Below are 10,757 nucleotides of genomic sequence, written 5' to 3'. Positions count from 1 at the left end.
GCTGGGCTTTGTCAAGTACCAAGGCTGGGTTTTGTCAAGTACCAAGGCTGGGCTTTGTCAAGTACCAAGGCTGGGCTTTGTCAAGTACCAAGGCTGGGCTTTATCAAGTACCAAGGCTGGGCTTTGTCAAGTACCAAGGCTGGGCTTTGTCAAGTACCAAGGCTGGGCTTTATCAAGTACCAAGGCTGGGCTTTGTCAAGTACCAAGGCTGGGCTTTGTCAAGTACCAAGACTGGGCTTTGCCAAGTACCAAGGCTGGGCTTTATAAAGTACCAAGGCTGAGTTTTATCAAGTACCAAGGCTGGGCTTTATCAAGTACCAAGGCTGGGCTTTGTCAAGTACCAAGGCTGGGCTTTCTCAAGTACCAAGGCTGGGCTTTGTCAAGTACCAAGGCTGGACTTTGTCAAGTACCAAGGCTGGGTTTTGTCAAATACCAAGGCTGGGCTTTGTCAAGTACCAAGGCTGGGTTTTGTCAAGTACCAAGGCTGGGCTTTGTCAAGTACCAAGGCTGGGCTTTGTCAAGTACCAAGGCTGGGCTTTATCAAGTACCAAGGCTGGGCTTTGTCAAGTACCAAGGCTGGGCTTTGTCAAGTACCAAGGCTGGGCTTTGTCAAGTACCAAGGCTGGGCTTTATCAAATACCAAGGCTGGGCTTTGTCAAGTACCAAGGCTGGGCTTTGTCAAGTACCAAGGCTGGGCTTTATCAAGTACCAAGGCTGGGCTTTGTCAAGTACCAAGGCTGGGCTTTGTCAAGTACCAGGGCTGGGCTTTATCAAGTACCAAGGCTGGGTTTTGTCAAGTACCAAGGCTGGGCTTTGTCAAGTACCAAGGCTGGGCTTTGTCAAGTACCAAGGCTGGGTTTTGTCAAGTACCAAGGCTGGGCTTTGTCAAGTACCAAGGCTGGGTTTTGTCAAGTACCAAGGCTGGGCTTTGTCAAGTACCAAGGCTGGGCTTTGTCAAGTACCAAGGCTGGGCTTTGTCAAATACCAAGGCTGGGTTTTATCAAGTACCAAGGCTGGGCTTTGTCAAGTACCAAGGCTGGGCTTTGTCAAGTACCAAGGCTGGTCTTTGTCAAGTACCAAGGCTGGGCTTTGTCAAGTACCAAGGCTGGTCTTTGTCAAGTACCAAGGCTGGGCTTTGTCAAGTACCAAGGCTGGGCTTTCTCAAGTACCAAGGCTGGGCTTTGTCAAATACCAAGGCTGGGCTTTATCAAGCACCAAGGCTGGGCTTTGTCAAGTACCAAGGCTGGGCTTTGTCAAGTACCAAGGCTGGGCTTTGTCAAGTACCAAGGCTGGGCTTTATCAAATACCAAGGCTGGGCTTTGTCAAGTACCAAGGCTGGGTTTTGTCAAGTACCAAGGCTGGGCTTTGTCAAGTACCAAGGCTGGGCTTTATCAAGTACCAAGGCTGGGCTTTATCAAGTACCAAGGCTGGGCTTTGTCAAGTACCAAGGCTGGGCTTTGTCAAGTACCAAGGCTGGGCTTTGTCAAGTACCAAGGCTGGGCTTTATCAAATACCAAGGCTGGGCTTTGTCAAGTACCAAGGCTGGGCTTTGTCAAGTACCAAGGCTGGGCTTTATCAAGTACCAAGGCTGGGCTTTCTCAAGTACCAAGGCTGGGCTTTGTCAAGTACCAGGGCTGGGCTTTATCAAGTACCAAGGCTGGGTTTTGTCAAGTACCAAGGCTGGGCTTTGTCAAGTTCGAAGGCTGGGCTTTGTCAAGTACCAAGGCTGGGTTTTGTCAAGTACCAAGGCTGGGCTTTGTCAAGTACCAAGGCTGGGCTTTGTCAAGTACCAAGGCTGGGCTTTGTCAAATACCAAGGCTGGGCTTTATCAAGTACCAAGGCTGGGCTTTGTCAAGTACCAAGGCTGGGCTTTGTCAAGTACCAAGGCTGGTCTTTGTCAAGTACCAAGGCTGGGCTTTGTCAAGTACCAAGGCTGGGCTTTCTCAAGTACCAAGGCTGGGCTTTGTCAAATACCAAGGCTGGGCTTTATCAAGTACCAAGGCTGGGCTTTGTCAAGTACCAAGGCTGGGCTTTGTCAAGTACCAAGGCTGGGCTTTGTCAAGTACCAAGGCTGGGCTTTATCAAGTACCAAGGCTGGGCTTTGTCAAGTACCAAGGCTGGGCTTTGTCAAGTATCAAGGCTGGGCTTTGTCAAGTACCAAGGCTGGGCTTTGTCAAGTACCAAGGCTGGGCTTTATCAAGTACCAAGGCTGGGCTTTGTCAAGTACCAAGGCTGGGCTTTATCAAGTACCAAGGCTGAGCTTTATCAAGTACCAAGGCTGGGCTTTATCAAGTACCAAGGCTGGGCTTTATCAAGTACCAAGGCTGGGCTTTGTCAAGTAGGTACTCGATAGATGCCAGTCTTCAGCGAAACGTTATACTGAAAGGCTCCTTTGCTGCCAGTGTCTTTTTCCCAATGGCTAAAGAAATGGAACCTGACGACCTTATATAGGCAAGACCTGGAGGAGACATGGTAACAACCTTCAAGGTACTCACAGGACTTGACAGACCAGGCAGTGTTGGAGTTTTTTCAAAGCTGAGATCAGGAACAAGGTGACACAAATGGAAGTTAAAATTGAACTGAAGTCAACTTTCAGTTCCTTCGATCAACCTCCCTGTCTCCCTCCCCCTCTCCCTTCTTTCCACCTCTTCCTATCCACCCTCCCCCATCTCTCTCTCTCTCCCTCGACGCTCGATTACTTTCCATGGGATTTCAAGAACGACGGGAGGGAGTTCACTGTTGTTCAGGGATACGCAATAAAATAGTACATGAATAGTATACAATAGTATACAATACCGACAAGATTCTGAAGACTACGGTGCTCTTCACCAACTTCAAGGCTGACGGAGTGATTACTTCGTCTTTGGTATATAGTTCTACTGTCTTCCCATCATATCCTTGAATTTGTATTGATAAAGCCACTGGACGGCGAAACGTCTACAAATAAAGATACCCAGATGTAGTGCACGTGTTTAATTCCTCATGCAAGGAAGTGTTTGACACAGTAAGCCACAACTCACTTTGAAACCTGAGCAAAGATGCTCCGTGGCCTGGTGGCTAAAGCCCTCGCTTCACAAGGTGAGGTGTCCGGATTCGATTCCCAGCGAAGGTAAAAACATTGGGCGTGTTTCCTTACACTGGATGTCTATGTTCCACATCACTAAAATGGGCACCTGGGTGTTAGTGGACTGGTGTGGGTCGCATCCTGGAACAAAACTGACATAATTTGCCCGAAATGCTCAGCATAACAAGCGGCTTTCTGTGTAGTAGTATGTTACTGATGTCAGCTATGGTCTGTATACCTTGTACATATATTTGTAGAAATATAGATTATTATTATTATTATTATTATTATTATTATTATTATTATTATTATTATTATTATTACTATTATCGGTGTCGCACATCAAGGGATCACTGATGAACGGCTGTCAGAGAGTAGTGGTCAGAACAAATATTTTTAGAATTAGAAATTCCTGCCTCGCAAGTTCATCACTAAACCTACCTTTGATATACCTTTGGTGAGTTCCGAGAGTTTTTCTACTCCCGGGGCCCGGCCTTGGCAGGATCGTTTGGTGCTTGCCTGGTCAACCAAACTGTTGCTGCTGGTAGTTGATCTAGCACCTGGTGAAGATACTCGTTCAGTTTCCTCTTGGAGACAGAATTCTACCCAAGAGTTGCACATGTGTCTCATTCATCAAGTTATCGGTATTACCATTAATTAATGTATGGATGAGAAACAGAAACCAGTGAGGATTTCAATGACCAGTACTAGGATCACTGTTATTCTTAATATATGTAAAACAAATCTAATCAGATCACAGAATGGGGGGATTCGAACCCATGGCAGGAGATTGGATCCTATGTACATTATTTTCCCGATAACTTGAAGCCAACGACGAGAATAAGAACAGAAGTAGCTAGAGACAAGCTCCAGGATGACTAGAGGAGTGAAGGAGTGACGCAGTTACCGACATCAATCTTGAGGTTAAGTAGCAATTTCATTAGTGCAAATTCCAGTAGTATTGATCAGCTACGACTCTCATGCTTGTGCGCTCCTCTGTGCAATTAACTTAGTTTACGGGAGAGTGACCTCAAGCTCTACCCTGCCAGGGAAGGCAGGGTAGAGCTTGATCTGACTGCTGGATTATTATTATTATTATAATCAAGGGGAAGCGCTAAACCCGTAGGATTATACAGCGCCTGGGGGGAGGGAGGTGGAAGGCATTCAGGCTTAATTCGGGGAAATGGAGCACAGATCCAATTCCCTAAATCAAGAGCCCCTCACCAACATCAAGGAACCTTCCTGAGGGACTCTGACTGCTGGAGCAGTCACATGTTATCTACAGCAGAGCATCGCTCACTTCCTCTGTCTTGCCATGGAGAGTCACCGTTAGTAAACGAAGGATCGAGCCTCCAACATCGCTAGCACGAGCAACCATCTAGCATTTGGCGCTTCACAATTTTTATGAATAATAATAGCAGTAGTAGTAGTAAAGTAATAATAGCAGGTTTTAGTGATAATAATAATAAAGATGATTACAATAATAATAGTTTACATAGTTTTGCTACACATGGGTCGTCTCCCACAAGGTTGGGTGATCCCAAACAAAGTAACAACAGTGACCATCATTCAGTCAACAGCTGTCTTGCCAGAGGTGAACAAACATCACAGTTCCAGTGACTCTCAGAAATATAACATCCATCACTCACCTTCAGAGTTAAGGAGTAACGAAGGATACTCAGTGAATAATCATCTACGATCATAGATGTTCCATGGAAGGTGTTGAGAGTGTAGGAAGAGACAGTAGTGTCATGGCTGGAGCTGCTGACACAACCAACTCACAGTTGTGATGGTTGTAAAATCATTCTATTTTAAGTTCCGTGGTTGAGTGGTTATAAGGTTGGGCCTATTTATTTATTTATTTATTTATTTATTTGAACATGATACAGAGAAGTACAAAAGAATACAGTTAAATGCAGCATGCCAAAGCCACTTGAATACATAGCATTACGGGCAGGCTTAAAATTAACTTAAGATTAACTAAGCAATGAAGTATTCAGTGGTAAAACATTATTGTAAACAGATAACAATTAAGCACAAATGAGTATTACAAAAACAGGTCGTATGGTTGCTTGCATTGCTGTACAATCACATTACATGCACCAACCACAGTTCGAGTCTCTGTCCAGCATTGTTCATTCACTGACTCGCTCATTACGACTTATCTTGTGCGTGTGTTAGTTACCAGTTGTCAAAATCAATTGTCGATAGACGCTTAACCTGTGGATGAGGGGGGGGGGGGTACTGTGTGTGTGAGTGTACTGACCTGGTAATTGTGGTTGCAGGGGTCGAGTCATAGCTCCTGGCCCGCCTCTTCACTAGTCGTTTCAAGGTCCACTCTCTCCTTGTGTGTGTACTCGTCTAATTGTGGTTGCAGGGGTCGATACTCAGCTCCCGGCCCCGCCTCTTCACTGGTCGCTACTGGGTCCTCCCTCTCCCTGCTCCATGAGCTTTATCATACCTCGTCTTAATTAAAACTGTGTATGGTTCCTGCCTCCACTACGTCACTTTCCAGGCTATTCTACTTCCTGACAACTCTATGACTAAAGAAATACTTCCTAACATCCCTATTGACTCATCTGAGTCTTCAGCTTCCAATTGTGACCCCTTGTTTCTGTGTCCCCTCTCTGGAACATCCTGTCTTTGTCCGCCTTGTCTATTCCTCTCAGTATTTTGCATGCCTTTATTCCCTCACCCTCCTGTCCTCCAGTGTCGTCAGGCCGATTTCCCTTAACGAATCTTCGTAGGACATTCCCCTGAGCTCCGGAACTAGCCTTGTTGAAAACCTTTGCACTTTCTCTAATTTCTTGACATGCTTGACCAGGTGTGGGTTCCAAACTGGTGCTGTAAACTGGCCTGACGTATGCGGTGTACAGAGTCTTGAACGATTCCTTACTAAGGTATCGGAACGCTATTCTCAGGTTTGCCAGGCGCCCATATGCTGCAGCAGTTATCTAGTTAATGTGTGCTTCCGGAGACATGCTCGGTATTATGCTTACCCCAGGATCTTCTTGAGTGAGGTTTGCGGGTCTTTGGCCGCCTACCTGCCTGGAGTCTACCTGGAGGTTATTCCGGGGATCAACGTCCCCGAGACCCGGTCCACGACCAAGCCTCTCGGTGGATCAGGGCCTGATCAACCAGGCTGTTACTGCTGGCCGCACGTAGTCCAACGTACGAACCACAGCTCGGCTGATCCGGCACTGACTTTAGGTATCTGTTCAGCTCTCTCTTGAAGGCAGCCAGGGGCCTATTGGTAATTCCCCCTATGCTTGGTGGGAGGCTGTTGAACAGTCTTGGGCCCCGGACACTTATGGTGTTTTCTCTTAGTGTACCAATGGCGCCCCTACTTTTAATTGGGGGTATTTCGCATCGCCTGCCCAGTCTTTTACTTTCGTAGGGAGTGATTTCTGTGTGCAGATTCGGGACCATTCCTTCTAGGATTTTCCAAGTGTAGATTATGATATATCTCTCTCTCCTGCGTTTCAACGAGTACAAGTCAAGTGCTTTCAAGCGTTCCCAGTAGTTCAGGTGCTTGATAGAACTTATACGTGCAGTATAGATTCTCTGTACACTCTCTAGATCTGCAATTTCACCTGCTTTGAACGGAGATGTTAATGTACAGCAGTATTCCAACCTAGAGAGAATAAGTAATTTGAAAGGGATCATCATTGGCTTGGCATCTCTCGTTTTGAACGTTCTCATTATCCATCCTATCATTTTCTTTGCACTTGTGATCGTGGCTCTGTTGTGATCCTTGAAAGTGAGATCCTCAGACATTACTATTCCCAGGTCCCTTATATTATTTTTCCGCTCTATTGTATGGCCAGAGTTTGTAGTATACTCTGTTCTAGTTATTATCTCCTCCAGTTTTCCATAACGGAGTAGTTGGAATTTGTCCTCATTGAACATCAAATTGTTATCCGTTGCCCATTGGAAAACTTGGAGGTTAACCGTGTCCTCAATAGATGACAGCCTCATGCAGATCCTAGTATCGTCTGCAGAGGATGATACGGTGCTGTGGATTACATCTCTGTCTATGTCTGATATGAGGATGAGGAACAGGATGGGGGCGAGTACTGTGCCTTTTGAAACAGAGCTCTTCACTATGGCAGCCTCCGATTGAACTCTGTTGACCACTACTCTTTGTGTTCGACTGGTTAGGAAGTTGAAGATCCATCTCCTCACTTTGCCAGTTATTCCTTTAGCACGTATTTTGTGCTCTAGTACGCCATGATTGCACTTGTCAAACGCTTTTTCAAAGTCTGTGTATATTACATCTGCATTCTGTTTTTTTTCCAGTGCATCCAAGGCCATATCATAGTGATCTAGTAGTTGTGAGAGGCAGGAGCGACTTGCCCTGAACCCATGTTGCCCTGGACTGTGCAGTTGTTGGGAATCCAGGTGGTTTGCCTAGCCTATTCCCTGTCTATGGTCTTCTTTGCCCTTCCCCGATCTTCATGTCTTTGCATTTGGCGGGGTTAAATTCGAGGAGCCAGTTGCTGGACCAGGTGTCCAGCCTGTCCAGGTCTCTTTGAAGTCCTGCCTGATCCTCATCTGATTTAATTCTCCTCATTAGCCTCACATCATCTGCGAACAGGGACGCTTCTGAATCTATCCCTTCCATCATGTCATTCACATATACCAAAAATAGCACTGGTCCTAGGAATAACTCCTGTGGGACCCCGCTCGTCACAGGTGCCCACTGTGATACCTCATTACGTACCATGACTCGCTGTTGCCTCCCTGTCAGATATTCTCTGATCCATTGCAGTGCCCTTCCTGTTATACACGCCTGATCCTCCAGCATCTGCACTAATCTCTTGTGAGGAACTGTGTCGAAGGCCTTCTTGCAGTCCATGAAAATGCAATCAACCCACCTCTCTCTCTCGTGTCTTACTTCTGTTACCTTGTCATAAAACTCCAGTAGTTTTGTGACACAGGATTTGCTTTCCATGAATTCGTGCTGGTTGTCGTTTATGATCTTGTTCCGTTCCAGGTGTTCCACCACTCTCCTCCTGATAATTTTCTCCATGACTTTGCATACTGTACACGTCAATGACACTGGTCTATAGTTTACTGCCTCGCTTTTGTGAGTGTGTGTGTGTGTGTGTGTGTGTGTGTGTGTGTGTGTGTGTTTGTGTGTGTGTGTGTGTGTGTGTGTGTGTGTGTGTGTGTGTGTGTGTGTGTGTTTGTGTATGTGTGTGTACTCACCTAATTGTACTCACCTAATTGTACTCACCTAATTGTGGTTGCAGGGGTCAAGACTCAGCTCCTGGTCCCGCCTTTGTATGTGTGCGTGTGTGTGTGTGTATGTGTGTGTGTGTGTGTGTGTGTGTGTGTGTGTGTGTGTGTGTGTGTGTGTGTGTGTGTGTGTGTGTGTGTGTGTGTGTGTGACCCTGGCTGGGGCGCGCTTCACTATGTGCGTGAGGACAGTCTGCAATTTCTGAGATTACTGAAATGTGAGGCAGAGACCAGAGGCCAGTCGTGCCAAGTACCAGGTGTTGTGTGTGTGTGTGTAGCAACAAGTGCGTCACTGTAACCACCAGTGTGACACTGTAACCACCAGTGTAACACTGTAACCGCCAGTGTAACACTGTAACCACCAGTGTAACACTGTAACCACCAGTGTAACTCTGTAACCACCAGTGTAACACTGTAATCACCAGTGTGACACTGTAACCACCAGTGTAACACTGTAATCACCAGTTTGACACTGTAACCACCAGTGTGACACTGTAACCAACAGTGTGACACTGTAACCACCAGTGTAACACTGTAAACACCAGTGTAACACTGTAAACACCAGTGTAACACTGTAACCACCAGTGTAATACTGTAACCACCAATGTAACACTGTAACCACCAGTATAACACTGTAACCACCAGTGTGGCACTGCAACTATCAGTGTGACACTGTAACCACCAATGTAACACTGTAACCACCAGTGTAACACTGTAACTACTACTGTAATACTGTAACTACCAGTGTAACACTGTGACTAGTATGACACTTTAACCAGCAGTGTAACACTGTAACCGCCAGTGTAACTCTGTAACCACCACTGTAACACTATAACCAGCAGTGTAACACTGTACACTACCAGTATAACACTGTACACTACCAGTATAACACTGTACACTACCAGTGTAACACTGTACACTACCAGTATAACACTGTACACTACCAGTGTAACACTGTACACTACCAGTGTAACAAGCATGTTACATGCACGAGAACAAACGTACAACAGTCACTACAACTGTGCAACAGTAATTATAATTCTACAACTGACTAAACAGGTGAGACACACTACACATGTGCCATATGAAACATTCTCCCCCCCCCACCCACCTCAAGGTCTCGGGTTCGATCCCCTGGCTAGTGGTTATCGCGGGTCACCATCTGGAAAAGACCCGGGCCGGGCCAAGACCGGCGAACCTACTACAGTCGTGGCTAGAGAAGAGTAATGTCAAGTGTTTCTTACATTTCAGTTGTTCCTTCCCACCTTGATGTAACACTTAGTACCTGAGTGTTATTCCAGCCATGCTGGAAGTCATATTTACTCATGCTGGAAATCATATTCTGTCATGCTGGAAGTCATCAGTAGCAGGAGATATACGAACTAGGTTACTACGAAGAGAGTTTGGCGAAGACTAAGCTTAATGTCTAAGATAAGGCGAGAGTTGTTAAGATTTAGGAGACTGGGAGTATAGGGAAGACAGACAGGAGATATCACAGGACTAGAGAGTCTGAGAGAGAAGAAAGTCTGTTTAGCAAGTGAGTAGCAGAGTTTATGAAATAGGAAGAGTAGCCAAGAAGAGAGAACGAACTGCGAAAAGTGGCAATTTCTTAGTCAAGAAACTGACGGTGACGGATGCAGAGGACACACGACTCTGGTCTCTTCCAACCATTTCTCGATGCATTTAACAATCTGGGTCCTTCCATCAAGTTCAAAGATGAATGGGAATCTAACTCTCTGTTTCCTTTCCTTGATGTACAGTACATGTCCATTGCTCGGCTACACTCTCTTCTTCTCCCATTTATCACAAGTCTATGAACAGTGGCATGTACATATACTACTTTTCTTACCATGCTCTCTCTGTCAAGAACAGTGTTCTTATTTCTTTTCGGACCCAGAGTGTGTGATGTTCAGTGTTACTAACAAGCTGGACCCAGAGTGTGTGATGTTCAGTGTTACTAACAAGCTGGAGCAAGAGTGTGTGATGTTCAGTGTTACTAACAAGCTGGACCCAGAGTGTGTGATGCTCAGTGTTACTAACAAGCTGGACCCAGAGTGTGTGATGTTCAGTGTTACTAACAAGCTGGACCCAGAGTGTGTGATGTTCAGTGTTACTAATAAGCTGGACCCAGAGTGTGTGATGTTCAGTGTTACTAACAAGCTGGACCCAGAGTGTGTGATGTTCAGTGTTACTAACAAGCTGGACCCAGAGTGTGTGATGTTCAGTGTTACTAACAAGCTGGACCAAGAGTATGTGATGTTCAGTGTTACTAACAAGCTGGACCCAGAGTGTGTGATGTTCAGTGTTACTAACAAGCTGGACCAAGAGTATGTGATGTTCAGTGTTACTAACAAGCTGGACCAAGGAACTGGAGTTAATTTTAACTTTCTTTATATTAAACGTGATTACCTTGAATTCCCCAAGTGTCGTACGACCCGTGCGGGTTCAACAT

At 45.8% G+C, this 10,757-nt stretch overlaps 1 protein-coding gene across 1 annotated transcript in view; it reads left to right on the top strand.

Moving 5' to 3' along the window:
• Positions 1-10,757, top strand: part of LOC128698617 (choline transporter-like protein 1) — a 162,559-nt gene that overhangs the window by 53,800 nt on the left and 98,002 nt on the right. The gene's annotated exons all lie outside the window — the stretch shown is intronic.

This window comes from Cherax quadricarinatus, chromosome 8 (genome assembly GCF_038502225.1).
Source record: "Cherax quadricarinatus isolate ZL_2023a chromosome 8, ASM3850222v1, whole genome shotgun sequence".
NCBI classification, from domain to species: domain Eukaryota; kingdom Metazoa; phylum Arthropoda; class Malacostraca; order Decapoda; family Parastacidae; genus Cherax; species Cherax quadricarinatus.
This window is presented reverse-complemented; position numbering and strand designations above follow the sequence as displayed.